The 25,226-nt window shown below is 43.5% G+C and overlaps 1 long non-coding RNA gene across 1 annotated transcript; it reads right to left on the bottom strand.

Moving 5' to 3' along the window:
• Positions 1–159: 159 nt before the first annotated feature.
• On the bottom strand, positions 160–22,422 carry LOC131998783 (uncharacterized). Its single transcript, XR_009398859.1, has 2 exons — positions 22,261–22,422; positions 160–448 (listed from the first exon to the last, which is right to left on the bottom strand). It is a non-coding gene; the product is annotated as an uncharacterized LOC131998783 (long non-coding RNA).
• Positions 22,423–25,226: the final 2,804 nt, after the last annotated feature.

The following is a 25,226-nucleotide window of genomic DNA, read 5'->3' as shown; positions in this document are numbered from 1 at the left end:
GGCAGCAGGGAGAGTCTCACCACCATTTCAGGATCTGCTCTGTGAAATTCAAGAGACTGCAAGGAAGACAACCTCTCTCCCTAGGGAGGGCTCCAACGGGACACTAAAAGAAAGACCCCTCATCAGAGTCCAAATGAAACATTCTCAGAATTCCCAACATGAATTAAACAAGCCGATTTTATTAGATCAATATGAAGGGATTTGAAACTAATTAATCAGTGTAGAGATCAGATCAGCCGCTGACAATGAGACAATGGAATGAGGACTTGGCGTATCCATAAAAGGCCTGCCTGAATTCAGACAGTGTAATAACACAGGGTCTCACCACTCTGTGGAGGAAATTCCAATTGCTCAGTGAAAGAAAGTAAGTTGGGTGAGAAATCCACTGTCACCAGCAATCTTCTTCGGGGAATATCCTCTTAATGACACTCAGATTGATTTTCCATTCCTGGAAGGAACAGAAGGAAGAAGAAGTGATCAGAAAACATAAATATCTTTTAATAAAGCCAGGCAGGCTGCTGGAAGAATACATGTATACAAGAGAAATAAACAAGAAAAATAATGCACTTGGGAAAATGAGTTTCCAGCATCCACAGGGTGGCTGAATCAATAAAACTGGGGTGGGAAACAGCGTGGAGCCTCTTACCACATACTTACCTGGCAACCACACCCTCAAGGCAAAGGCAGGGGAAGCTTACGTGTGGAGGGGCCAGTTTCTTCCTCTCCTGAAACACATATTTGGGTCAGATGAACTTTAAGTTCCCTTCTGTCGCCAAGATGCTATGATTTGTGACTACAGTAGTGCCCCCTTCTCCACGGTTTTGCTTTCTGAGGTTTTTGTTCCCCTGGTCAGCAGCAGTCTGTGGTCAGCAGCAGTCTAGAAGCACACAGTTCTCCTTCTGAAGGTTGACAGTATCTTCGTGTAGACTTACTTTCTCCTGTCGCTGAAGGTCAGTAGTACCCTAACACTATGTCACAATGCCTACATCGTTCACCTCACTCATCTCATCGTGTAGGCAGTTTACCATCTCATGTCATCACCAGAAGAATGAGTTCAGTACAATAAGATCTTTTGAGAGAGATACCATATTCACATCACTTTTATTACAGTATATTGTTATAATTGCTCTATTTTATGATTACTCTCTTACCGTGCATAATTTATAAATAAAGCTTTATCACAACTATGCATGTATAAGAAAATATATATAGTTTTTGATGCTTATATAAGTATTTTATATATATATATATATATATATATAGTTTTGATGCTTAGAAAGTACTGTCCATGGTTTCAGGCATCCACTGGGGGGCCTGGAACATATCCCCTGTGGATCAGGGGTGACTACCGCATTCCAGAGCTACCCTGAGAGAGGCCCAGGTCGGCGTTGACAGAGAACTGGTGATCTCCGCATTGTGGGAAGACAGAGTGAGGACTCTAAATCAGGGCTAGACCAAACCTCCACCCACTCTCTTCACTTCATTCATCAGAATCTCCTCAGGACCCAGTCAGGTTGTAGTATATTATTTTATATTAGCCCAGCACTGTGCTGTCCAGGCAGTGACTCAAAATGTACACATTCCTCATGTCTCCTGAAGTGGTGAAAAGCCCTCAGCTTTTGGAATCAAAAAGAACTGGACTCAAATCACTACTACATCATCAGCTGGTTGTGTGATTCTAGACTAGTCACTTCCATGTAACAGAATATTAGGCAGCTCTGTAAGAACTCACATGGGAAAATGTCCACAATGTGTTACTTAATAGTACACCAAAAGTGGAAGCAACCCAACTGTCCATCAATGGATGAATGGATGAACAAAATATATATACACTCAATGGGATGTTATTCAGCCTCTAAAAGAAAAGAAATTCTGACATATCCTATAACATAGATGAACCTTGAAGACATTATGCTAAGCGAAATAGCCAGTCATAAAAGGACAAATCTTGTATGGCCCATTTATATGAGGTGGTCAGATTCATAAAAATAGAAAGTAGAGTGTTGGCTGCTAGAGCTGGAGTGGAAGGGGAAACTAGGGAGGCAGTGTTTAACTAGTAGAGCATTTCAGTTTGGGAAGACAAAAAGTTCTGGAGATGGATGGTGCACATTCCACAACAACGTAAATGTACTTAATGCCACTCAACTGTATACTTTAAAGTGTATACTTTAAAGTGGTTAAAATGGTAAAAATTTTATGTGATGTATGCTTTCTACAATAAAAAACATAAATAGGAGAACAGTAAATATAATATGATTGCATTTTTGTTACAATTTTTTACATCTCTCTATATTGTCTATGAAGGATACATACCACACTGGTCACAGTGGTTACTTTGGGGGAGTAGGGTTGGAAAGGGCTGCTAATGGATAATATGATTTAGAAGTTACATGTGTCTCAAAGCCCAAGAGCTTGCATTCTGTTTTGACAGGGCAATGACGATCAATTCCGACTCTCAAAATTCCTCGGTTTCCAGAAGAAGAGGTATTATTCATCACGACTCAGGTTACTCCGTGGAATGCGGTCTGTGGCTTTCCACTTTTTACCAAGTCCAGCCCAAACCCCTTAACCTAGTATTTAAAGCCCTGCAACCAGCCTCTTATCCTTCCCTTTTAACAGCCTCCATGCACCCGTACTGCAACCATTCCATGCTCCCCGAGCAGTTCTTCACCACCATGCCTTTGACCAAGTCGCTCACTCTCCACTGTAGTTCCCCTCAGTCTCTGCCTCCAGATACCTCGTCCATTCTTCTGGGACACAGAGGCTGAATCCCACAGGTGGAAGTGATTTCTCCTTCCTCCCTCAAGGCCAGCATGACATCGAGCTCATCTCTGATCTGTTGGTGTATACACATCTTCTCTCCCCCATGGACCCTATGCTCCCTGAGACACGGGACCAGGCTTTATGCAGCCTGGTGTGTAAGGCACTTACCGCAGTGTAATCATATATCAGCAACAATGGGGATGGAGGGGAGAGCTGCACACAGTGCAACCCGCATGACCCCAAGCACAAGTGCCTCCTTAAAAGTCGTACCCTCGGCACCTGGCTCACCTCCCTTCGTCCCAGCCACTACCACTCATGGCACGCCTGCATGCCAAGCACCGACCTCACCAGATTTCTGTGGTATCGGTGGTATTATCCCCATTTTGCAAATGAAGAAACCATGACGTAGAGATTAGATCACTTGCCTAAGATCGTATTGCAAAGAATGGGAATGTGAACTCAGGCTTGACTTTCTAAAACACCTGAGATCCCAGGAATTACAATCGACCGCCTCACCAGTAAGCTTGCATATGCAGCCAGCGCTCAGTACTTCAGTGTCTAATGACTTCAGTAGGAGAGAGGGCAGCGGGTGGCCGGGAGAGCGTGGTGACAACTGAGGCAGTGCTGTGAAAACTGCGGTGTTCTGGGCTCCTTTGCCAGGTGAAGCACTCGAAACATCCGCTCATTCCCGCCGGCTGCACTCAAAAGAAAACTGCATCCTAGTTCTGCTCTCTTCAAACACAGCTTTCACTTAACTCTCTTCTTGATCAGTTCCAACACCCATTTTCTCTCCGACAAAAGCCACATCCTCTCCTTGTAACAGCCAGGCTCTGCTTATACCTATAGAACCTCCTGGATCCTGTCCTCAGACGCGCAGACATCATTGGGCCACCCCACCTCCTGTGCTCTCCAGAGCATGGCTGGTACAGAACGTGGGAGAGGCTCTCAGACACTGAGAAGAGGTTCCAGGGCCTCTAGGAAGGGCAGGAAGAAGGAGCTGCCCACTGTGGAGAGAAGTAGGTACCAGTGTGCATCAGCCCCTCCTGAGAAGCCAGAGGCCCCAGCATCTGGGGAACCCAGACCTGTGCTGCGTACCTGCAGCCCCTGACAAAGGTGGCTAGTCTAAATGGAAATATGCTCTAGGTATAAAAACGGATTCCAAGACCTAGCAGGAAAAAAAGACTGCAGACTCTCTCATGAATAATTTTTAATGTTAATCACATGTTAAAATGGTAAGATTTTGGATAACTAGATTCAATATACATATGGTTAAAGCTAATCTCACAGTTTCTTTCTAGTTTTTTTTTCTAAAGATTTTATTTATTTATTTGACAGAATGAGGGAGAGAGAGTGCACATGCAAGTAGGAGGAGTGGAGGGTAGAAGGAGAGGGAGAAACAGACTCCTCACTGAGTTAGGGGGCTCAATCCTAGGACCCTAGGATCATGACCTGAGCCAAAGGCTTAACGACTGAGCCACCCTGGCATCCCTCTTTCTGTTGTTTTTTTTTTTTTTTTTTTTTTTTTTTTAAATGTAGCTAGAAAATAGGAAATTACACATGTGACACGTTTCTCGTCAGAGCCCATCCAGACCCCAGACTCTGTGTCAGACCCACACCTTCCTCAGTCACTGGGAGGTCTGGCTACCTGGACTCAATTTTACCCCCTTAGACTTTCTGCTTAGCTGCAGCTACAGTGACCCAGGAGCTTAGAAGTGGCCTCTGAATCCAGTGGCAGAATTTGAGAGTAAGAAATAGCTGGATCTTTGTACATTCACTCATATTTCCCTCTCCAGCCCAACTCCCCAGCTTCTTTCATTTAGGACAGCAGTTCTCAACATGCGGTCCCTGGACCAACAGCTTTGCATCAGCTCGGAACTTGAACTTGTTAGAAATGCAATTATCAAGCATCATCCAGAAATTCTGATTTAGAGACTATGGGGATAGGGTCCGGCAACCTGATTTTTAATGAGCCCCAATGTTATTCTGATACATGTTAATGTTTTCTATTTTTTGCCCCTTTTCCAAGTTTTCATTTAAATTCCAGTTAGTTAATATACAGGATAATATTTGTTTCATGTATAGAATTTAGTGATCCATTGCTTACCTAAAACACCTAGTGCTCATCCCAACAAATGCTCTTCTTAATGCCCATCAGCCACTTAGTCTATCCCACTCACCTCCCCTCCAACAATCTTTCAGTTTGTTCTCTATAGTTAAGAACCCATTTTCTGGTTTGCTTCTCTCTTTTCTCCCCACTATGTTCCAACTGTTTTGTTTCTTAAAATTCCACATGAGTGAAATCATATGCTATTTGTCTTTCTCTTATTTATTTTGCTTAGCATAATATACTCTAGCTCCATCCACATCACTGGAAATGGCAAGATTTCATTCTTTTTGATGGCTGAGTGATATTCATATATATATATATATATATATATATATATACATAAACACACACACACACACACACACACACCACGTCTTCTTTATCCATTCATCTATTGATGGACACTTGGGCTTTTTCCATAATTTGGCTATTATTGATAAGGCTGTCATAAACATCAGGGTAAACGTACTCCTTCAAATCAGTATTTTTGTATCATTTGGGTAAATACCTAGTAGTGCAATTGTTGGATCATAGGGTAGTTTAATGCGATGTTTTCAAACCACTGTCTTAGCTCACTGTTTCTCAAACTTTGCTGCATGTTAAGACCACCCGGGGAGCTTTTGATATGGGTTTTCCCAATGCCCAGATCACATTCCATGGCAAATAAATCAGAATCTTAAGGGGCAGGACCTAGACATCAATTTGGTTTTGTTGTTGTTGTTGTTGTTGTTTTTATTAACATATAATGTATTATTTGCCCCAAGGGTACAGGTCTGTGAATCTATCAGTCTTACACATTTAATAGCACTCACTGTAGCATATACCCTCCCCAGTGTCTATAATCCAGCCACCCCAGCCCCTCACTGATCCCCCCAGCAACCCTCAGTTTGTTTTGTGAGATTAAGAGTCTCTTAGGGTGTGTCTCGCTCCCAATCCAATCTTGTTTCATTCTTTCCCTTCTCTTCCCAACCCTTGCCCTGCCTCTCAAATTCCTCATATCAGAGAGATCATATGATAATTGTCTTTCTCTGATTGGCTTATTTCACTTAGCATAATACCCTCTAGTTCCATCCACATCACCGGCATCAGTTTTCTAAAAACCCCTCCCTTGATTCCAGTGTACAGCCAGGGTTGAGCACCATTGTCTAATGGTAAAGGACTTGAGAATATCAGCCAGAGTGGGGCAGGCTGCAGTATGTAAGTGAGATAGCCTTACTGGGGGAGTTGGTGGGGAAACACAGGGCTGTACATTTTCTAATGGCATGAGAAAGAGGCTGAACTGCGCACACCCAACCTAGAAGGTCTCTTTCAGTAGGTCAGCCACTGTAATGAAACAGGGTTTAGTCTCTAGATTTTCTGAAGTTGAAATGACATGTGGAAAGGGAACAGATCTTCCTACAGTCCACCAAGAGGCAAGGTGAAGAGAGGCCTGAGTCCAGGTATGTTAAAATGAAGAGATGACTAAATAGGGTTCCAAAAATTGTGGTACATTTTAGAAACTTACATTTATTAAATTAAGGCTTGTAACACATGTAAAATTTAAAACATACCCAAGGCAATGTAATCATCCTATTCACAATGTAATAGCGGGATTTATTTTTAAAATTCATGGGCATGGTACCAAAATTTGGCAGAAGTTTAAAGCTGATGATAATTTCCTTCTTCCAGTCCTATTAGCATATCTCTGGGGACAAAATTTTCAAAAATCCAAGTCTGAGGCCTTCGGCGATCGCGAGATCCATGGGTGAAAGGCCCTCCTTTGGTATGCCTCAGGATAGGAGGGAAGTGGGGGCTCTGCAGGTATGCACAAGCAATTCCAGCCTCTCCCGACCCCCACCTACAGACACACAACCTGGGTGGTATCTGCTGGCCTCTGGTACCCCCTGTCCATAGGCATACTTGGCTGCTGGCCACAGGAAGTAGAGCAGTGACAGTGACAAGACCCCCTCCACTCACCTTATCAAAGTAATTCCTCCAGTTTGATACACAGTTGTCTGTGTTTCTGAATACTTTCTTCAGAAAGCACCTGCAAGCACATATTCTTCTGTTCCAGAGGCTAGGTTGGGCTCAGGACTCCATGTGTCATAATGCAAGAAGAGAAAGGAGTCCCAGAATGAACAACAGTTATTGTCTGAGGAGCAGGCACATCAGTTAAGAGCCACAGTTGGTCTCATTGGCATATGCTTTCTCCTCTGGGAGGTGAACTCAGAGACGTGTCCACCAAAGAGACCCCCGGCCACATGCATCAGAGGTCTCTAAGAAGGCCCATGGCAAGGTCTGTGGGATCCACATAGTACAGCAGCCTAGGCACCATAGGATGAGGGGGGTTGGGGGAGGGATGGGGCAGGGAAGAAACAGCAGCCCTGTTGTCACTGGCCGGTTTCAATTCTTGGTTGCCACCATCTTCCTGTTTCCTAGAGATACAAGACCAGGCCTCATGCCATCCTCTCTCCTGGAGACCAAAGCTTCTAGGGAAGGAGGTCCACACCCAGACAGAGGAGGGTGAGCACTGGGATTCAAAGTCCAAGGCCAGCTCTTACATTTAACAGTCAGAGAGATCATCCACTGTAAACCCATGGTATCCTCAACCAGAGCAAAGTCCAATCCCCTGGTCTCATTTGCCCCATTACTTTCCCTCTGGGTCCATAGGTGCCTGAGTTTCTTTAGCCTGTGGAAAATATGCGGAGGAGGGGGAAGAGAGAGGAAGGTGGGAGGGGCAAATAAGCACACGGCCTGCCCACAGCCCCAGGGCACCAGGGTGGTAAACACTTGGAGGGAAGCCAGCTGTCTTGCACCTCAAATCTTCTGCACCTCCCCAGCCAAGACTCAGACTTGTATATCCTGGGCTCTTTCTGCCTCATTTCACCCAGGCCTTAACTTACCCAGAGCTAGGTCTAGGTTATTCCGTCCAAAACTTTACTCTGGAAATCTAGATTGTAATGCAAGATGTACGTTCTCAGAATCAGATTTCTGAGACCTCAATTCAGGACGGCGCGGGCTTAGCAGTCTGGCTACATTCCATTTCCATCAGCCCATCCGATGAATACCAATGAGGTGTTCATTGCTTCCGCAGGATTCAGGAGACTGCAATGGCCCAGGTAAATCGGAAGGACCCAGCCAGAGCTCAGCTGGTTGGCTATTTAGGGAGCATAAGGAGGGCATAGAGGGTCTGACACGATTGGAGGAATCAATCCTGAGGCTGTCATATTGCTTTTCCATTGGCCGTACAGCTACGGGTCCTAAAATCCACCCCTTGATTCTGTAGGATGGAAGAACCTTTTCAAAAGACAACCCGAGACAAATCCCAGAGCGTCTTGCAACAAGTACTACAATAATAATAGTAACATTAGTAATCATGGTTGACATGCATTGCTTCCTGTGGGCCAGGTATGATTCTAATGCTCTGCACGGAGGTGCTTGGCATAGGATCTCTGGGGCAAGGTAAGGACCAGCCTCTCCAAGGTGGCCCCAGGCAGCTCCCTGGGGAAAGTCCCTTCCACACTGCTGGTTCTCTGACACAGACCCATCGTGACTCTTCAACTTTAACCTGTTAACTCAAGTCTTAGCCTGCTGTAGGGACCTGGGCGGACCCCTCATCCCAGGGGAAGGGGAGCAAGCACCCGACAGCTGTGCTAAATGAGCTGGCCTTTTGGAGAAACGCAGGAAGGAGGGTGCGTGAGCATCTCCAGGAAGCAAACACTGTCTGCTCCTTGCTATTGCTCCCCTAAGGAGCTGTGGTGGGAGGAGGTTGTCTCATTTCATGAAAATATGATATATAAAAAGCCTAAATTAAAAGGATTCAGGAAAGTATTATTATCTCTATAAAGCAACCTGCTCTGGAGTACCTTTTGGTATTTCCCTAAGTATATTTCAAGCAAGATTTCAACATTAGGCTTATTGAAACCTCAGCTAGCACACATACGGTGCACACCGCGCAAGTGCTCCTAAACCACTAGTTAGCAAGAACCTTATTTTTCGAGGAGTGTGGCCCGTGGTGGGGAGGGGAGAAGGGAGTAAAAACAACATCGCCAGCTGCTGACCGCGTGTTGGACCTGGGCGTTTTGGCATCAACATGTGGTCCTCACAACACGCCTGTGGGGGAGATGCCACCATCTCCATTTACAGATGAGGAAACCGAAGCTAAGGGTTCGAATGCCATCCTCTGTACTGCACAGCCTTTCATAGCAGAGCTTTGTTGGAAACCAGGCTTTTCTGACCCTGATGACCAGAACTACAGACAAGGCGCAAAGCCAGACGAGGTCCAGCCATTCTCCACAGTTAATCCTATGGCTCCCTAATTACAGATGTGGTTGCAGAATCCCCACACACTTTTTTTTTTTTTTTAATTTCCCTTCTTTTTGGCCTTCTTTGTCTTCTCCATCCAGTCAGAATGAATTTTAGCTGCTAAGAGCAACTTGGTCACTGGGACCAGCCCAACTGGTAGGTCTGTGAATAAATGCGAGTTCTGGAACCATTCTTCAAAAACCACAGCTTGACTAGGAGGATTCAAATGCCTGCGCCTGTCCGCAAGGGCCATCCCACCAAGGTGCCAGGTTGACCAAGAGGTGCACTGGCAGTGGAACCACACAGGTGCTCTGGGGTTCAGAGGAGCACAACAGGAAGTTCTCAGGAAGCCCCCCCCCCATTCAGAGGAGTTGAGCTCCACGTGGATTCGGCATCCTGACGTGCCAACAACCATCGCAGACCTGGCATGTCTAACAAATGCAGCGCTCGACCCCAAGACGCCGAAATTGTTACCTCATGTTGAAACAGACCCGAAGCTGCAAGCAATTAGCACTGCATCTGTGAGGCTAAGGAAAGACAACCAAGAGAACGGGGGCTTAAAAGAACTATTTTGGTCCACATGGAAAATTGATAAATTTTGTGCATGGTAAAAATCCTTTCAGATATGTTTTTAAACCTTAAATTTTAAAATTCAGGTTTTAAATATTATTCTTGGAAAGGCATCAAGATTCCCTGAACATCATGAGATCTGTAAGTAAACTAAAAAGCAGTTGGAGTCTTCAGTAAAAGAATTAATGTAATAAATGAACTTAGGCGTTGGTGCAAATTAATCAAACTGCATAAATTACAAACTTTAATCAGTCATGGAATTTCAATACTTGAAGGGATCTTGGAAATCATCTGTTCCAAGAGCAGGAATTAGGGGAAATAGTCAAGTGTCTCTGACTGGAGAGACACACAAAGAAACAAAGAGACGCAGTCAGGAGGCAGTGTGTGCAAGGGTTTGCAGAGACAGCCTGGGTTCAAAGCTCACACCTGCTTCCTGAGCTGGGATGTTTGACCTTAGCAAGCATTTATACCTCTGTAAATCAGGTAGGTCCAACACAAGGTTACTCTGAGGCCTAAGGGAGACAATGCACAGAAAAGGCTTAGCATGGTGCCTGGGACGCCATATGGTGCCTAGGACAACAGCCCTCTGTAAATATTAGCTCCATAGACAAGGCAACTCTACAAACAGAATCTAAGTGTGCCAAACTAACACACTGTGTATCACTGGCCTTTCTCTTATGTGTTTATAAAAGAAAAAGCAATATGCAGTAGACCTAAGTACTCAGACCTCTGGCTATGAGAACAGGACATGGTACCCAAGGTCTTCTTTGAATTAAAAAAAAAAAAATGATCTTCATAGAAGGGATCCACATCTCTGTTAAGAAAGAAGCCAGACCCGATAAGCAAGGCAAGAGGACCCATGAAGATGGCGACTCTCCTCTTTTATAAGGGTAAGTGAAAACTTCCTGCAATGGCCGTTAATACAAAGCTATCCCAAAGTTACGTAACTCTGGGCAAGGTAAATATCTGAGGTCCACAGTGAGCCTCAGTGGTGTTCAGTTTTAGCCTGGAGTTGAACCAGTGTTGTACAGTGGACTGACTGCAAAAGTTAAAGATTAACCAATAAGACATAACTCAGAATTCGTGTGTCTTTATGTCTTTACATAAAGTTAATTTGGCCTTATCATGTAACATTTATTAATTATGCTGAGGAGGGCAGCATAAAATCACAGGAGAAATCCTGGTTCTATCCATTGGTACTGTGAGATCTTGGATAAGAGATATAATCTCTTACCCCTCAGTGTTCCCATATGTAAAATGGGGAGAACCATGCCTGCCTCATGGTGAAGGGCCGGCACAGTCTCTGCCTCATAATTGTAACTAACAAGTATTTATTAGTTTCATCAGTGGCTCTATTTGTGAATGAAAAAGAGGGCTGTCCTTCCCTTACTCAGTTTCCCACACTGATAGGAAATCTAGCTACTTCAGACCAAAGCCAAGGAATAGACAGCACTCTTTTCAGCAACAATGCACCTGAATTATACACATGGTATTTTTGAGGGGATGTGCTCTGGAGTATTTAATTTCCCAAATCTGAACCTACAGAAAAGACAGCCGGACTTGAAGCAAGAGAAAGAGTTCTCACCCCCTTTCTACAGCTAGCTAGTTTTCTGTGTTTTGTTTGCTTGGTTTTGTTTTGAATTCAGGTGAGTCACTTAACACTTAACTGGTGTCTCTGGTTCCAAATCATAAAATACAAGGGATTGTTTTTAGACTAGACAGTATCCAAAGTCCCTCAGAGCTTTAGAAATTCCATGTTGCTATAGCTGGTTCATGCTGTTTGTTAAACTGTGTGACTATACTCTGCACCAAAAGCCACAGGGCCCTGCTCTGTCGTGGTTTGAGTCACAATTTGTTTCTTCAGTTAGTGGTTCCCTGTAAACAGCAATGGCACAAATAGAATCACAGTGAACCGGATGCCCTTGTGCTCATTCTGGAGTTCAGCAAAAGCCAGGTGAGCTGAGAGGAAACAGATTGGCCATGAAGACAGGATTTTACTATGAAAATGAGTTTTCTGACAAGTTTAAAGCGGCAAAAATGCTCTGAAGACTATTTTATACCTAAATAATGCCACGCGGATTAAAAAACAAAACGCAACCTTCCCTACCTTGGCAGGTTTTCGTTTCCTGGGGCTGATAATATATTTCACTTGATTCCAAACTGATCCCTCACCCTGGAAAAAATTTCGGTCAGAATTCAAAATAAAATAAGGGCACGTGCCAATCAAACCAGTGGGGAGAAGTGCTTCAGTTTTACAGACTGTTCACATCTCACAAAACTAAGTAGTTGATTTATCATTGTAATTTTCCCAATACTTAGCAGTGTCTTGTACCTGGCAGGCTGGGAGCGCTTTGAAGGCAGAGATGATATTCCCATCTCTAGCACTGCGTCCTGGTGTATTACAGATGCTTGTTTTAATTTGTTAGGGCTATCTGAACCAAGGACCACAGACAGAAATGTATCTGCTCACCATGTGGGAGGCTAGAAGCCTAAGATCAAGGTGTCAAAAGGGCTGCTTTGTTTTGGCCTCTAATCCCTCTGTCCTTCGCTTGTAAAGGATGGTCTCCCTCTTCTGTCTTTATAGGTCTTTCCTCTGAATGTCTTGGTCCAAATCTCCTCTTCATTAAGGACTTGGGTCATATTCTCTTAGGGCCCACCTACTAATCTCATTTTAACCCTATCTCCAAATACAGTCACATTCTGAGGTATTGGAATTTAGGACTTCAACATACATAGAATTGGCAGTGTGGGGTTACACAGTTCTGCCCATGACAGTGCTCGATAATGTTGGACGAGATAATGGTGGAAGGATTAGTTGATGAGCAGATGGACTAGATGGATAAAAAACCAACTGGTCAATAAATTCTTGGTGAATTGAGTGAACTCATAGTCACTTGTGAAGACTGGCTTTTGCTGTAATATCATCTCAAAGGTTCTTATGTTATATATTTTATTCCAGCCTTACAGGCTCTTCTTGGGCTCCCCTGGGCCAAGGATGTTGCCTCCAGTACCCTTTGTCCCTCCTCTATGTGTCCCCATTGCAGAGAAGGGGACTGGGACCAAAGGGGTGGGGATAATGGGGAGCCCCATTTCTGGCCCTGCATCCAACTGGGCTTCCTCTCACCTTCCCACCCAGTTTAATTGTGCTTAGAGCCCTGGAAGATTGGGACCTAGCACTAGGAATAAACCTTTCATAAAAGAAAAAAAAAATCTAAAAATTACTACTACCAAATTCTATCAAGCTGACAAAAAATAGCTATGCCCAGACTTATGAATGCCATTTCCCCTGTCCCCTGTCATTCTTACTTGTAATGACTTCCTGGACCCAAGAGAATATCAGTATTTGCCTGCAACAAATAACTCTCACCCCCCCCCCCCCCCATAATTAACTTCATCCTTAGAAACTATACATTAAGGGAGCAGAAAGAGCTAAGAAAATAGTTTAGTTAGATCTGTTGCCTGATGGTTCATGGTTTGTGCCTGGTTCGGTTTGCTTTTAATTGAAGAACCTGTCTTGTACTTAGTTCCTCGGTTGTCTTAGCACTTGGATTCCATGACGTAAAGAAATGACGTAAAGAAATGCCCTATACAGTTGTAGGGAAGGCAGAAAATGCTCACCGGGGACCTCAGTGAATCTCTCCTCTGATTCCTTTGGTCACTTTGAGCATCTACCACGTCTCTAGTGGTATAGAAATTCACGAGCCCAACCTCTCCTGCCAAAGTTCCTTCTCTATCTTTCCACCTGGCTGTAGAATGAATTTGATCAGATGTAATTCTAGCAAGGTGGTTGTAGGTGTGTGTCTGGATGGAGTCAGCGAGGTCATTGTGCTCCTTGCCCTCCCCACGACATCCTGAGTCATGCTGCTGGCTGCCAGTGTGACTCAGAACTACCCTAGTGTCAGCCTTCATTAGAGCAGGAAGCACAGCCTGGAACACACCCAGCCTTAATGAATGAACTGTCTGTAGCACAGCTCGTGTGAGATAGGTGCACAGGTGTTAGGGGACACGCAGCCATCATTCATTCATTCCTCGCTCATCTCTTCCCAATTGGAAATCTTGTTCAGCAGATAAGGCATAACAAAAGCCTCCCTTGAAACAAGTGTATTAATTTTAAAAGATTCCATTATGATTTTTACCAATTCTGGGCTTAAAAATAATAACACAGAGATAAAGGAACAGTGTGAATTCTAGCTGTATAACATGTGAATTAGGTATTAAAATTTAAAGACAAATTTATTGTGGTCCTTTGTCAATGACAGTGATGAATTATCCTGGCTATGACCCTTGAACAGACTGGCTACTCTCAATTTAGAACAAATCCAAGTCCCTTGGCTGCCCTCCTCTGAGGCTTTCTGAGATGAGATAGTATTCATGAGTATTTCCATACATGGCACAAGGCATGACACCATTTATTTTGATTACACGTATATAACGGGCCCTGCTGTCCTAGGTTCTCTTGATAAGCAGAGGTCTTTACCCATTCCCACACACTTAGATGTTTGTATTGGGAATTAATCAAATACGTTCATGTGCTATAAAACTTCTTGTCAGGAATTCAAACCAAGTGATTTCTGACCTCTCTCTGTCTGCCTTGCTTTTTAAAATGTGTTTTAACTGTCCTGTTTTAGACATGTTTTATTGTAAACCATTTTATATTCTATTCAAGAATAGGTGGCATATAAATCATAGTTGAAGAAAAACCTTCAAAACAACATAATATTCCCAGAGTGTGAAAAGCTCAGTGGGGAAGCAGCAAGATAGAAGTTCGGTCAGGCCCACCCAGCTAGGTGCACCTGTCACTTGACCATCAGGCCCTATTTTCCATGGGCCACAGAATGATGGCTGGACCATTCAGCAGTCTGTTTGGAACCCTAATCTGTCAGAAGTACAGCATCTAATTCATTCAAGTCTTGCTCTGATGACAGTCACATGACAAAAGGACAAGGACCTATTTTTAGCCAATGAAGGAGAACTACATGAATGACAGTGTGGAGGTGACTGGCACTTGGAGAGACAAGGAACATTGTCATCATACGATTTGTAAAAGCCAAAGAAGGGAATATGAGCATTTTGTGTTCCTGAAACTATAAGCAAGCACAGCTCCACAGGTCCAGAGAGAAGAAGGGGTGAGTCAGTGGACTTAAACTTGGAAGGCAGCATACTGTGGAGGTCAAAGGGCAGGCTAAGGAATCTGGACAGACCTGAGTCAGGCTCCTGACACTGCCCTCACAGCTATGTAGACATCACTTCCCTGTATCTCAGGTTCCCCAGTAGGATCATGAGTAATAGGATCTACATTCAATGTTGACCATGTGAAGTCAATGAAGTAAGATATATAAAAGCTTCTAGCATGATGCCTGAATCAAGTAAAGACCTGCTATCATTGTTGATGTTACCACCATGATTGCAGGCCTTCTATGTGGAAGGCATTAGGCTAGATGCTCTTTGGTCTGACAGTCAGAGACTCTACTCATATAGAAATTGACTCCAGAAATACTAGAGGCTCCATATAATTTTGACTATCCACTCACACATAATTCCAGAGAGGAAGAAGAGAGGAAATGATTCAAAGAAACCACTGTCTTCAATTAGCTTATATTTTATAAGTATAGTTACAAAGGCAGGAAGGAGGAATTTGTAAGAGCAGATACAAAGGAATGGCACAAAATGAAGAATAAAGTCAAGAGGCTGGGGCCTGGGACTAATGCATTACATTGAACACCCACAAGAGCCCCTGGGGTATGCTCAGAACAAGAAAAAAACACAAGAGAAGAGTTGGCCTACTGCTTGGGGCAGATGATGCAGTTACCTTAGAAGTGATAGAGTGAAACAGAATTACTCAATTCCTAGTTTGTTCCATCTTCTCTATCAAGAAGAACAATCTGCAAGCCAGAAAGGAGAGCAAAAACATGGCCAAGAGGAAATTAAAGTCTGAGATATGGGGAGATAGGAAGAGAGCACCTAGCTGCTGTCTTTAAGTCCCCAGGCTCTGGTGAATTACATCCCAGAGCCATCCATTTGTGCACCCAAATACTCACTGCAACGGGGACAGCAAAGTAAACAGCCCTAGTAACCTAAAAAAATGTGACTTCATGATTATGACAACTAAAAAAAAATGACAATGAGATAATATATGAGAGTTTATGAGGAATGGTAGAACTTCCAGAAACTTGCAGAAAGACAAATGTCTCCATTTTAGTAACAGACACTTTTGGCAAAATTGTAGCAGAGATTCGACACGTTGCATCGGCCCAGGAAGATGAATACTGGTCACAGCAATGTCATCTCTTTCATGGGTTTCTTTGGATGGGAACAGTGTGCCATAGGTATTGTAGAGCTAGGAAATGGTAACAAACAAGGCTGCGTAATTTATTAGTGAACCAGGTAGGGAGAAAGTCTCCATGGAAGTACAGTTAGGAGAACTCAGAATGGCTCAGCTCTAATCCCCAAAGAGGACTGGAGAACAGGGTTGCATAAATCTGGTGACAGATTTTAATGGCACTTGACACAGTCTTCAGTGCCTCTCTGTTCACCTGGTGATCTTAACTTTCAGGACAAGGAAGTTTACTGACATCTGCTGGGAGAAAGACCAGGAGGCAGCCAGCAGGTGGAGGAGGGGTCGAGAGCCCAGCTGTGGAAGCAGGGAGCCTGTGTTTGGATCCCAGCTCCACTCCTCACAGGTTGTGTGGTGTTAAGGAAGGTATGTATATCCTCTGACTCAATTTTCCCATCTAGAAAATGGGGATAATAATTGTACCTACCTCACTAGATGAAGCAGATTAAACTGGCATGTATAAAAGGACATAGAAAAGTACCTGATTATAGAAAGATAAAATACTTATGATAAATTACAGAAGAATGATGAAGGCAATGGAGAAAATGAGTCAGGGTAAGGGAGAGGAGGTGGTGGAAGCAGAGGCACTCTGGGAAGGTGGTCTCTAATGAATGGTATTTGACCAGGGACTGAAATGAGGGGCTGAGCCACATAGTGCTGGGAAGAACAAAGGCCTTAAGCAGGAAAAAGCTGGGGCCAGAAGCTAGTACATGAGGCGGGAACCGGGTGGGCATGCTGCAAAGAAGGAAACTGAGGTTAAGAGAGGCTTCTTCACACGCAGCCCTGCCAGCCGGGAGAAGGATGGGGTTCACCTTATATGACATGAGAAGCCACTGGAGGGTTGTAAGTAGGAGAGAGTTATGATTTTAAATGATCACACTGGCTACTTTTTGAAGAATATGCCAAAGAGGGGTAAGAATGGAATTAGGGAAATCAGTTTGGGGGAATAGCAGTCTAATGGTTTTGTGGCATTTGTTAAAAAGATTTTATTCATTTATTTTGAGAGAGAGAATACAAGTGGGAGGAGGGACAGAGGGAGATGGAGATAGAGAATCTCCAGCAGACTCCATGGTGAGCATGGGGCCCCATGCAGGTTTCAGTCCCTTGACCCTGAGATCATGACCTGAGACAAAATCAAGAGTTGATTGCTCAACTGACTAAGCCACATGGGCAGCCCAGTTTTGTGGTATTTTAAGAAAGAGATGATGGTGTCTTAGGCTGGGAGAAAATGGTAAAAGGTGGCAGACTCAGAATATATTTTGAACAGAATATATTTTGAAAAAAGAAATACACCCACACATATACTGGAAAGACACATATGCAGATATTAATAGTGATTATCTCTAGATCATGCTATTTGTGGTGACTTTAATTTCCTTCTTTATGATTTCTTCTGCGTTTTTCAAAGCTTCCCCAACAGACACATGGTATTTAAGGAATTGGGGGAGGGGGAGGGAGGAGGACATTTTTGGAAAAGAAATAATCAGTTATCCAAGGACAAGACAAGTCAGTGAGGACCAGTACAAGCCTAAGAGATGTCGAGGATTAGACTGGCAGCAATTCCCATATCTATTGACTAACTAAACAAGTAATGACTGCAGGTAATAGGATTTGATTTTCCCAGGTACCTCCCTCCCCGCTCAAAGTGACTGTCCCTTTCCGCCCCCACTTCATTCCAGCCCACCTGGTTTATCATGTGCAGCCCTGAGCAGCATAATCTCGGATTTTAAATGAGTTAGAGGAGAACAATCTGGGTAGGGAGGGGACTTCAAACTACACATGGTGACAAGAGGAGTAGTTACCACCCACTGAGCACCCACTCTATGTCAAGCACTTTCAAAATGTGAAGGAGTTAAACTAGGAGATGATTTGAATGGAAGGAGAAAGATGACGAACGAACATATTTTTGAGCACTCATGGAACTACTGCATTGAGCACTTTATCATACTTCATCACATCTAATCCTTACCATGATATTCTAAGATAAGTATTATCCCTGATTTAGAGACCTGAATTGAATTCATGAAAGAATTAAGCTCATGAAATTGAATTAGGGAAACAACACTGCATCACTAGGCTTGGGAGCCAGATAGCCAGAGTTCAAGCCCTGGCAGCTATACATGCCCTTGGCCATGCTACTAAGCCTTCCTAAACTGCAGTTCCCTTATCTACAAAAGGGGCCTATCTCATGGTGTTGCTTGAAGATTAAATTAGTTAATACATTAGAGCACTTAGCACAGTGTCTGGCGTATAGTAAGCTCAATAAGAATCAGCTATTACTGTTGAGAAAACATACCTAAGATCACCCTGTAATTCACCAATAGAGAAGAAAAGAATCCGAGGGGCCTGGGTAATTACTTTATAGTGGTGAAGTTCTGTCATAGGGAAGGAGAGAGGCTTATACTGACTTCAAGAAATAGAGCCAGATTCAGGGAATTTAAGTATAATAGAGCGTTAGGTAGAATGCAACCTGAAATCAGTTGGCTAGGTAATGCCAGTGACTTTTCTGCCTAAGAAGGTACCTATCTCCCTCCTTCAGGGAAAAGTCATTAAGCGGTTCTTATGATGCTGTAAGATACCATGCCCTGTGGGTCTAGAGAGAGAACCTAATAAAGCTTCTTGTAGCTCGACAAAGCCTGCACATCTAGTACCCCATTATGCAGAGCTAGTCTCTGATGAGAGGTGGGAAAGCACATGGAGTTCAAGAGTCTTCCTGATTGGTTAGAACAGACCCCATAAGAAGCCTTTTGGGAGAAAGGGACCCCAAAGGGGTCCCCCAAACTCACCACAAGGAAAGGGGCATTCTGAACCGAAGGTCTTGCCTACCAGCAGGGATTCACAGTAATCCCTGTGGGAGTTGGAGGAGCCTGGTTCCAACACAGTCCATGACTGTGACAGGAAACCTTCTGGATATGGGTGTGAGTGGAGTATAATGACTACTGAGCACTATAAACTGAGAGAGCTGTCATCTTGGAGCCCAAGCACATGCACTACTTGGAGGCTCTAGACAGCAAGGGAATCCCTGCAGCAGGGGGGAGTTGGTGTTGGATTATGTGGGCCAGTTTATAACAACACTGCAGACCATTCACACCCAAGACTGACCCTTTGGAATGAATTAAGACCAGTGTGTTCTTGGTGTTCCTGGATGTTTAGAAGAGGTGGGAGGTGGTTGGGGCCTTAAGAGGGAAGTTTTGGAATCCCTACTAATGTGAGCAGGAAGGTGTTCTGGCAACTGATCGGATATACTATTCTTTGTAGCAACCCCCCAACCCAAATCGGTGAAATATGTTAAATCAGTCATATACAAGTCATAAATAAGGCTTGATTAAACTCAACACTTAGGACTTTCTAAAACTCAGAATTAATAGCAACGGCTCATTTTGATTTGACGCTCATTATATGCCAAACTCTATACATGCCTTAGCTCATTAATCTTCATAAAACCCTATGAGATGGAGATGATTTTCATCACCACTTTATAGGAAACTGAGACTGGGAGAAGCTAAAATACCTTGTCCAACGTCACATGGTAGACACTGATGGAACAAGAATTAGCTAATGGGGCGCCTAATGGCAGAGTCTATCCTTTTCACCAATGCACCACTTTACCCCCTGTTCAGATGGAAAGGGAGATGCATGGCCACATGGCAATGCTGCTGATGGGATGAGAATAGATGAGTGGGCTACAATACCCGTAAACTCTTTCCTATGCTGCCACACTGAGATTTTATGTTTCCTTGCAACCTTAAGAATCTGTGTGCTTCATTTATCTCTACAGAATTGCTATCAAAATGAGCTGTTTAAGTGGAAAATAAGCATAGGAACTATGGCTAAGGAATATAAAGATAAACCACATATCGAGACACATTCTAAGTCTGTAGGTCAAATTTCATGACAACGACCTTCAGAGGAGTATTTGTCCATTCAACAAATATTTATTACATGCCTTTGTGTGCATTGTTTCAGATGCTGGGTATATCGCAGGGAGCAAAACAGACAAAATCCCTTTGTGGATTTTACAGTCTTGTCAGGGGAGAGAAAATAAACAGTAATCCTAATAGCTGAATAAATTAGATGGTATATTAGAAGGCTGTAAGTACTTGATCACAGTTGCAGTTTTAAATTAGGCTGGCAGGGGAGACCTCTTTGAGAAGTGACACTTAAGCGAAGGCTAGAAGGAAGAGTCAGTCTCGTAGGTATCTGAAGGGAATACATCTGAGGCAAAGGATATAGCCAAGGCAGAACCTGGGAAAAGAGCCTTGCCTGAGTGGAGAAGACACAAGGAGGTCCCCTGTGACTGGGGAGGGGTTAGGGGAGGAGTAGGATAAGGTCCAAACAGTGAGAGGAGGGTAGCTGGTCTGCCAGGCTTTTATACCAAATAAGACCAGGAACTGTCATGGGGTTTGAAGTAGAGAAGTGACAGGATCTAACTTGCACTGAATATATTAAAATGCACCATATTTTATACTGTTTTGACTTGAACATATTCCTTATCACGGAGATCATTGCTCGGGAGGAAACATCAACATGAGGTACAGAGAACCCCACAGGCCTTGTGATTGGACTGGAAGGGGAGGGAGTCGGCGGATTTGAGTAAAAATAATTTTGTCATTTAGTTCAAAGAGTTGCTGGGAGGAATAACTAATAACAATAGTTGTAAAGGTCACTGCAAATATGAAGGGCTAGCAAATGCTAACTACTACTTAAACATAAAAAGCCTGTCATTATTCTTTGGTCCCAGAGTCAAGACCTCTAACAGCCATGGCCAGCCAGTCAACAGTTTGGTACCTTTAAAGGACTTCTGCCATAACCTGTGCTATCTGAAGGCTGGATCTCCCATCTACAGCTCTGGTGGAAGGAACAGAGCCGTTTACTCTATGTACTCAGCCACAAAACACAGGGGTTGATAAACATTTGTTTAAAATATATATATATATATTCTTAAGCAGTGCTTTCAAGACTCCCTGAAAAGCCTTGAGTTTTCAAATGAGTGACATGGGGATAGATGTAAAAAGCTCTTGCAAATGAGTTGTTTACACCAATCCATCAGGTCATGGAAATTTTGCTCGAGATCTGTTTGTGTGGGAACAACATTGGAATACTAGCTTGCCGGTGCCAGCTTTGAAACCGACACAATGAATAGCTATTGTTCCGACACAGTATCCGGCTGCTCATGTCTACACACACTGAAGACGACCTTCCTCTTCAGAAATAACTTCCAGCCATTATTTAGTTTTTTTTTTAATTGTTACCGGTGTACCCGATGTTCTAGATGCCTGGGGAAGAGGGAAATTGCATAAAGACATGTCAGATTCTCTTCTAAAAGGGTTCCACAACTTCTCTATTTTGTTCAGTCAGGTCACCCAGGTTACAGCATTCCTAGCGTAATGAGAAATGGTGGAAGAGACACAAAATAAAGGGCAAAGAAGGGAAGTAAATTATTAAACACGTATTAAGTACCGGGCTCTGTGTTATATTTTATTTCACCACCACAACCCTGTGAAAATAAATACTATTCCCTATTTTGCAGATGAGGCAACTAAGGTTTAGAGAGATTAAGTAACTTACTTAAATTATTTAAAATGCCTCAGAGCTGGGGTTTGAACCTAATTCTGCTGACTACAAATCCTCATTTTCTCCCACCACATGGATTTGCCCTCGAGAAGACTGTCATCTAGTGGGTGAGGCAAGACTTACACAGGGAAACCAACTGGAGACCCATATCAGCAGTGCATAATCAGATGCTTAATTCACATGATCAAGACTCCTGAATTCAATTCTATAAACAAGAACAAATAGCCACAAAGAGCAAGGCCCTAAGCAAAATACCGGCAGGGACAGTAAAGGAAGCATGACTTTTGTTTCAATGACATACACGCCTCAGATAATCTGAGATCCTCTGAGAATTAACTGAGAATAATTCTATAATAAATAATTCTCAGAGAATCTCAGATTATCAGAGAAGATAAGCATGAGGCTATAGGAACAAGATGGCATTGCCCACCTTTTGATGTGCCTGGGCCCACTCATGTCTTTTCCCTAAAGTTCCAGGGTCTGAAGCATAATAGACTTGGGATGGCAGGTGTCAGAGAAAAACCAGTAGGTCCCAAGACACTGAAGAAAATGTGAATTAGAGTTCACAAAGAGAGCTGATAGCACCCCTCCGTCATTAGGAACAAAAGCCTCAAAGGTGAATGATTACCTGCTAATGTTTCAGGAAATGTTTAGCTTCTAGGATGCCTGCCTGGTTTCTTCCCATCCACTGGTATCCACAGTCCTGTGGGAACGGCAGTTGTGCTCATCATGAAGCTATCATAAATAGCCCCAAACTCACCCCTCTTTGCTCTGGCAGTTGGGGGCCAGGACTGTGTGGCATGCTGCCGTTAGGCTGTGCCAGGGAGGAGTGCTGGATGGAGTCCACAAGGCCACAGAGGGAAGAAGGGGCCAGCTCTCTGCTGAGTGCTGACCGTTTGCTTCCTATTTATCAGCAGCTGCACAGTCTCAGGGCTTTGCCTGGACTGGCCTGTTCTTCCGGTAGCAGCAGGTGATTTCAGTTGGCAGTTGTTCCAATACTCACAGAACAAGCCTCGTGGTACGTGACCACCAACCCTCAAATCTTCTATGTTTTAAAAATGCTGACCTCAGCCGTAGCAACATCTTCCTAGGAACATCGCCAAAGGCAAGGGAAGCAAGGGCAAAAATGAACTATTGGGATTTTATCAAGATCAAAAGCTTTTGCACAGCAAAGGAAACAATTAACAAAACCAAAAGACAACTGACAGAATGGGAGAAGATATTTGCAAATGACATATCAGATAAAGGACTAGTGTCCAAAATCTATAAGGAACTTAGCAAACTCAACACCCAAAGAACAAATAGTCCAGTCAAGAAATGGGCAGAGGACATGAACAGACATTTCTACAAAGACGACATCCAGATGGCCAACAGACACATGAAAAAGTGCTCCATATCACTCAGCATCAGGGAAATACAAATCAAAACCACAATGAGATATCACCTCACACCAGTCAGAATGGCTAAAATTAACAAGTCAGGAAATGACAGATGCTGGCAAGGATGCGGAGAAAGGGGAACCCTCCTACACTGTTGGTGGGAATGCAAGCTGGTGCAACCACTCTAGAAAACAGCATGGAGGTTCCTCAAAATGTTGAAAATAGAACTACCCTATGACCCAGCAATTGCACTACTGGGTATTTACCCTAAAGATACAAACGTAGTGATCTGAAGGGGCACATGCACCTGAATGTTTATAGCAGCAATGTCCACAATAGCCAAACTATGGAAAGAACCTAAATGTCCATCAACAGATGAATGGATAAAGAAGATATGGTATATATACACAATGGAATACTATGCAGCCATCAAAAGAAATGAAATCTTGCCATTTGCAACAACGTGGATGGAACTAGAGGGTATCCTGCTTAGTGAAATAAGTCAATCGGAGAAAGACAACTATCATATGATCTCCCTGATATGAGGAAGTGGTGATGCAACATGGGGGGTTAAGGGGGTAGGAGAAGAATAAATGAAACAAGATGGGATTGGGAGGGAGACAAACCATAAGTGACTCTTAATCTCACAAAACAAACTCAGGGTTGCTGGGGGGAGGGGGGTTGAGAGAAGGGGGATGGGGTTATGGACATTGGGGAGGGTATGTGCTATGGTGAGTGCTGTGAAGTGTGTAAACCTGGCGATTCACAGCCCTTACCCCTGGGGATAAAAATATATGTTTATAAAAAATAAAAAATTAAAAAAAAAAAAATGCTGACCTCTTCCCAGCTCCTCTAGCCCTGAGGCTGGCTGCTGCTTCCTTCAGTTACCATCATGACACCTTCGTGTACTCTTTGTCTTTTCTACAACACCTAGCAGAGTTCTGTGTGCTACATCCTCCCTATTAAAATAAATGATGTGGGGGTGCCTGGGTGGCTCAGTCCATTAAGCAGCTGCCTTTGGCTTGGATGGTGATCCTAGGTTCCTAGGATCAAGTCCCACATCAGGCTCCTTTCTCACCAGGGAGCCTGCTTCTCCCTCTGCCTCTGCTTTCCACTCTGCCTGCTTGTGCTCTCTATCTCTCTGACAAATAAATAATTTTTTTTTTAAATCATAACTGATGCAATTTCTGACTCCTGATAGGACTCTGATAAACAGTTAATTTCACTGTTAATTGAATTGAGAGCAAATTAGAAAGCTATTTCATATATGCTAAGCTCTGATACACATTTAGTTCATCCCTTGTACCCACATAAGGCTGCTGGTTCTGAAATGCTAATCTGACCATGTCCCTGTCTGGTTTGAGGTCCTGCAATAGCTCCCCACTGTTTATGGGATAAAATCCAAGTTCCTAGCACCAGGCCATCCGTAAGGCTCTATTCCACTTGCAGACACATCCCTACCATGCCTGTTCAAACCCACCATGCTGTTTTTCACATCCTATGCCCTTGCCTAGTTTTTCCCTCTGCTTAGAACTTGTCCTTTAAAGCCCAGCTCAGATGTCACCTCTTCCCTGTTTCTACCTCTCCCTCTAGCAGCTGAATAGTCCCTTCTGAAATACGAATCAAAATCACAGTGAGATACCACCTCACATGGGTCAGAATAGCTAAAATTAACAAGTCAGGAGACAACAGATGTTGGCAAGGATGGGGGGCTAAGGGAACCCTCTTATAGTGTTGGTGGGAATGCAAGCTGGTGGAAACAGTATGGAGGTTCCTCAAAAAGTTAAAAATAGAACTACCCTAGAACCTAACAAATTCACTGCTAGGTATCTATCAAAATGATACAAAAATACTGATTCAAAGGAGCACCTGCACCCCAGTGTTTATAGCAGTAATGTCCACAATAGCCAAACTATGGAAAGAGCCCAGATGTCCATTGATAGATGAATGAATAAAGAAGGTGTAGTACATGTACACAATGGAATATTACTCAGCCATCCCAGAGAATGAAATCTTGCCATCTGCAATGATGTGGACAGAACTAGAGGGTATCTGGCCAAGAGAAATAAGTCAGTCAGAGGACAAATACCAAATGATTTCACTCACATGTGGAATTTAAGAAACAAAACAGATGAACAAAAGGAAGGGAAGGAAAAATAAACTAAGATAAAAACAGAGAGGGCGGCAAACTATAAGAGACTCTTAACTATAGGGA

The sequence above is a fragment of the Mustela nigripes genome, chromosome 13 (genome assembly GCF_022355385.1).
Source record: "Mustela nigripes isolate SB6536 chromosome 13, MUSNIG.SB6536, whole genome shotgun sequence".
NCBI lineage: Eukaryota > Metazoa > Chordata > Mammalia > Carnivora > Mustelidae > Mustela > Mustela nigripes.
This window is presented reverse-complemented; position numbering and strand designations above follow the sequence as displayed.